This window comes from Brassica oleracea, chromosome C9, assembly GCF_000695525.1.
Source record: "Brassica oleracea var. oleracea cultivar TO1000 chromosome C9, BOL, whole genome shotgun sequence".
NCBI classification, from domain to species: Eukaryota; Viridiplantae; Streptophyta; class Magnoliopsida; order Brassicales; family Brassicaceae; genus Brassica; species Brassica oleracea.
The window spans coordinates 53,232,142-53,238,459 of record NC_027756.1 but is presented as its reverse complement, the minus strand read 5'-3'; positions in this window follow the sequence as shown (position 1 = coordinate 53,238,459).

Sequence of the window (6,318 nt, the reverse complement as noted above, 5' to 3'; positions counted from 1 at the left end):
AGTGTATGAGAAGAACTTTGGATGTATATGTTTTGTTCTATCACTTTTGATATATCCTTCCTTCGTTTGAGCAACACATGCTGCATTGTCTTCATATAGAATAGTTGGTCCCGTACTTTTGTCAATCCCACTACTTGAACAAATGTGTTGACTTATTGATCTTAGCCATACGCATTCTTTACTTTATGTGTTGACTAGGTTAAGGTAAGTATACGAAAATAATATACAGACATCAGAACACGTTGAAGAATAAGAGAAAGGAGACATCAACATAAGATAAATAGCCTAGGGCAAAGTCTATTTGATCTTTACAAGGTTGGTGTATTTTCTTGTTACTTCTTGAGTCAAACTATTCGACATGACTTATCAAGAGAACTTTCTCTCTCGCGACTCAAAACTAAAATACATATAGCTCCGGCGTCCGGCCGTGCGTGCGAGCGCGTACCGGCGCCGGAGGCGTCATCGTCGGCTTACACTACAAAAAAAAGGATATATTGTGACTACATCTTGAGACGAACTGTCTCGGTCACAATTTAGTGACGTTTTTAATACGTTGTTGTGACTGGGTTTTTTCTTTTTAATTATGTAGTTGTTTCGTCACTATATTATGACGATGTAAGTCGTTGCTATATTTAGTCACAACTAAAGACATAATTGTTACTATAGTAATAAACGTAACGGTCGTGACGGTATTGTGACTATACGTATCATCACAAACTGGATACGAAACGGTGACAGAAAGATAAGTCTCTATTTGGTACGTAATTGTGACTCACATTTAGTCATTAACTAACACCAACGAAAGATATTTTCTTTTGTTCACCAACGAAAGATATATTTATTGTTGCAAACTTTTACATAAATGATGTAACAGTTTTGTAGCTAACTAAACCCAAATATCTCATGTTTACTTTTTTTCACGATTTGTGACTCAACCCTTTGAGTCTATAAAAATAGTTGCATAACAATAACAATATTTTAAAATGGAGAGAAATTCTTTTACAAACATACGTCAATGTTACATTTTTTTTATTCAGTGCATAACTATTTATAAGGACTATACCTAATCTAATATGGAATATACTTTATTATTTCCTTTTTATATTATTAATTAGAATCCTAATCTCTTTATACATAGCATACGTACGAGACCTTTGAAAACAGAAAATAGTCCAATTACAATAAGGATAGAAATAAAAAGATTGTGTTGGTTCTACAGATAATCCTTGAGAAGAGAAAAGAGAGATTCTCAAGCCATCTACTGTCAAGGAGAAGGAAAAATAAGCTCTCTGCTGTAGAAAAGAATGTCACTGAACAATGATATTAAAATTGCAAGAAAGTGGATGTACGAAAGAATCGATGGCTCCACTAATCAAGTTTCAGAAACTTGTTGTCAAGGTTTAGAGAGTTTTATGAAATTTGCAAAGAATCAACTTCTATTTCTCGAGAATGCCAAGCTATTTTGTCCATGTTATAAGTGTGACGATGGAAGATTATTAGAAGAAAAAACTGTGTGGAGTCATCCATGTAATAGGGGTTTTACATGCAACTACTGGGTTTGGTCAGCAAAAATTTAGGTTTTACTGCAATGCAATATGAAAACGTTGATCCAATTGTTTGTGTTGATCCAGTGCACGTTGAGACACTAGCACATGTACATGGTCAAGCATAAGATCTTGATTATATGGAAGAGGAAGAAGAACTTGTTCAGAGGCCGAAGATGGAAATCATGATATCAAAATAGGTGATGAAGAATCAAATTAATTTTTTTTTTTTTTTGAGTTTTATGTTGATTTTAAGTTTATTTTTTAATACAATAGGTTACTTTTTTAATTACAAATATACATTCAAAAGTTAATTTTGGAACTTTCGTTCATTAGAGGCGGCATTCTGAAATTATAAGGATACGGCCATAAAAATTTGACAAAATCCACGAAAAATAATTAGGCTTATTTATTGATTAAATATTCTACTAAGCCGTCAAAAACCCTACAGTTCTCATTAATATATAAGTAACCTCACAACTCGCCGTCAAAAGTATAGCACTAAAGTACTCTCTCATAGAAACCCTCTCTGGAATCTTTTCCTCTTGCCGGATCTAGTGGTGTTCCAATTTTTTTCCGTCACCGTTAATTCTTATTGTGTATGGGTTTCTTGTTTGTAATATATCTTCAAATTCGTATAGGTTGAAAGATTAGAAACTCATTATCAATGTTTGCATTGAATCGTGTGCTCACCAATTCTTTAAACAATAGTACAATCGTGTACTCACCGAATAGTACAATAGTTATCCACTAGGTAATGCATAAGTGGGAACAATAACCCATAGAGTGGAAGAGCTTGAAGCTGACTTGCAAAAGAGTTGTGATGAGTATGAAGTCCTTAAGAAACAAGTCGAAGCTGTGGAGGCTTTCTGCTTCAACACAAACTAGTTTGCTTTATCTACGGCACTTGCTAGGATTTTTTCCATTTAAATTGCTGTTCAAGTTTAAACTATGTTTATAAATTTTTAATGTTATGGAATTTTTATTTTCAATAATTTGTCTTTCTCAGATTTTTTTTTTTTTTGGTAAAATAATTATCAAAACCACGTTGTAATATAGCTAACATTTACAGAAAATTTATAAAAAAAAAAAAATATATGGATATGATTATAATTCTGTAAAATCGTGACTAATTTAATAAAAGCAATCACTACAACTTTTACATCTAAATTAGTAGCTAATTAAGATGGATTTGTGATGTTTTTTTTAGTGAAAAATTGTGACGAATACGTGACAAAATATAAGTATCTAATTAAGACTAATTTGTGACAAAATGCATGACATTTGAGTTAAGAAATAAGTAGCTTTTACGACGAAACTGTTACGAATTTTCAGTGACAATACATAACATATCTGAGACTGCAAATCAGTAGCAAAATTAGACTGTTTAGTGACTACGTATTAGTTATCAATTGTGACGATTGGAGACAAATGTTTTGTCACACCGAGTTACGAAACTGAGACGGTGCAATGGTCACAAAAAATGACGATTTTGTGACATGATTATTAGTTGGTAATTGTGGCTGTTTTGTCACTTATATGTATCGTCACGCCTTGTGTCGGAAATTGTTACGGTCTCAATACGTCGCAACATTGTTACGTTTTTGATACCAAAAAATATTTGTGACGATTGTATTGCAACCGTATACAAACAGTTACAAATACGTCACAATGTCAATATTGTGACGAAATATTTTTTATTGTGACGAAATATTTCGTTACAATAGACTCATTTTCTTGTAGTGACAATTTTCAAGGTACATCAACGCTCCAATTGCACTTAAATATGGTACTTCCGGACCAAGTATCTCTTCTTTTTCCTCAGGTGGTCGAAATGGATCACTTTCAATGTTAAGTGATCTGACGACCATCGGAGTACTAAGGAGAATAGATTTATCCATATTAAAGCGTTTCAACACTCTTTTGGTGTATGTAGATTGATGTACAAATATACCATTTTGAAAATGTTCTATTTGAAGGCCAAGACAATACTGTGTCTTTCCGAGATCTTTCATCTCAAATTTTCCTTTTAGATATTCTGATGCCTTTTGTATTTCCTTCTGAGTTCCAATAATATTTAGATCATCAACATATACCGCGATTATCACAAATCCGGATGTTGTTTTCTTGATGAAAACACATGGGCATATAGGATCATTCACATATCCTTCTTTTGTTAAATGTTCACTGAGACGATTGTACCACATACGTCCAGATTGTTTTAACCCATATAATGATCTTTGCAATTTTATTGCACATAACTCTTTAGGTTTGGAACTTAACGCTTCTGGCATTTTAAATCCATCAGGGATTTTCATGTAGATATCAATATCTAATGATCCGTATAGATAAGCTGTAACAACATCCATGAGACGCATCTCAAGATTTTTATCAGCGGCTAGACTCATCAGGAATCTAAATGTGATCGCATCCATTACAGGAGAATATGTTTCCTCATAATCAATACCAGGTCTTTGAGAAAATCCTTGGGCTACAAGGCGAGCTTTATACCTTGTAATCTCATTTTACTCATTTCGTTTTCGAACGAAAATCCATCTGTACCCAACTGGTCTCACATCTTCAGGTGTGAGTACAATAGATCCAAACACTTTTCGTTTGTTAAGCGAATCAAGTTCGATTTGTATTGCTTCTTTCCATTTATTCCAATCATGTCTCTTTTGACATTCATATATGGATTTCGGTTCTGGATCATCGGTATCTTCATTTACCTCACTTGACACGATATATGAGAAAGCATCATCAAGATCATTTTGTTCATTTCTATTCCATATCCTTTTATTATGGATGTAATTAATAGAAATCTCATGATTATCTTTCGATTCATGATGCTCTGATTCATCAGAGTCCTTATCATTTATTTCTTCCAAAATATTTTCTGCTATTTTGGGTGCATCATATATTTCAGCTTTCTTCTGTTTCCTAGGATTCTTATCCTTAGAACCAACAGGTCTACCACGCTTCAGGCGTGTTTTTGGCTCTCGTGTGTCATCCTCCTTTTCTTGTTCATTTGGCATTTTGATACGAGCAGGAGCATTTGCAGCTGGTATATGAGATTTAGTTACCGTCTTGGTATCTGCAAATGCATCAGGTAGCTGGTTAGCTATACTCTGTAAATGCATAATTCGTCGAACTTCTAGTTCTGACTCTTTAGTAGGAGGATCAAGATATAACAATGATGGTACACTCCATTTTATATCACTTCCAACATTTTTGTTTTCTCCCCCTAGAACTGGGAATACATTTTCGTCAAAATGACAATCAGCAAAACGTGCTGTAAAGACGTCACCAGTCTGTGGTTCTAGGTATCTTATAATCGATGGAGAGTCACAACCAACATATATTCCCAACCTTCTTTGTGGTCCCATCTTTGTTCGTTGTGGTGATGCTACAGGTACATATACTGCACAACCAAAGATTCTTAAATGGGAAATATTTGGTTCTCGACCAAACGCTAATTGTAGTGGGGAATACTTATGGTATGCACTCGGTCTGATCCGAATGAGTGCTTCTGCATGCAAAATAGCATGTCCCCATACAGAGGTTGGAAGTTTTGATCTCATGATCAATGGTCTTGCAATCAATTGCAGACGCTTAATTAAAGATTCAGCCAAACCATTTTGCGTATGAACATGAGCAACCGAATGTTCAACTTCAATTCCCATTACCATACAATAGTCATTGAATGCTTGGGATGTGAATTCACCAGCGTTGTCTAGTCTAACTCTTTTAATAGTATAATCAGGAAACTGCGCTCGCAGTTTGATCATAGCATGAACCATATAAACCAATGGTTATCCAAACCAATTCAAACATATTATTTTCTGAACAAACCAATTTAGTGTTATAACTTTGACTAAACGTATTATTATCAAACAAGCATGTTGGTGACATACGTGTGCATGTGCATGGTTCAATGAATATACGAGCAAATAGGTAACGCAACTACACGTTATAAAGGTGTTTTATGTTTAGAGTGTTAACCGAACCAAACCAATTAACAATAAGCGATACACGTCGACTACAAAACTAACCGATTACAAATAATTTCTTTTATGATGTTAGACCATGAATCATAAAGTATGTTTCCTTAATACCATTAAACCATGAAGCATATTAAAGTATAATAAGCAAAATTTAATTCATCAAATAACTTTTATTCTTACATATAGACAAGCGTTGATTCAGACAAATTAATATCATCGTCTAAAATGACTATATATATATATATTTTATTTTATTTTTTGTTAGAATTTCGTAATTTAAAAACCGTTTACATTAATAATACAAGCAATAACAAGTAAATATAATGTAAAAAAACATAAGGCGATGTTAATGCCAAAATATTCATCAGTGGTTCCTCCAACAAAAATAAAATACATAGCCGAAAAAATATAAATAGCACATAAAATTAAAGCTAAGCGACTCATCTTCATTGCGATTGAAAAACCGAAATATGGCGATTTGAAAATTTTGAGAGGAGATAAAATGTTTTTGGATGAGTGAATGAAGTGAAGAATGAGTTGTATTTATAGATGAAAATCACTGTTCATGACTGTTGGAAAAAAGGTAAAAATATGAAATTATTTCTTTGTGACCGTTGGGGTTAAATCGAGTGCACCGAAAATCAGTCTGAAAATATCGTATTAAACGATCAATCAAATCTATTAAATTTCATAAAATTTTGATAAAAATAAAAATTATGGTGAATAAATATTTTTTGTTATGATAATAAATTATGCGACGGCTCAGCGGG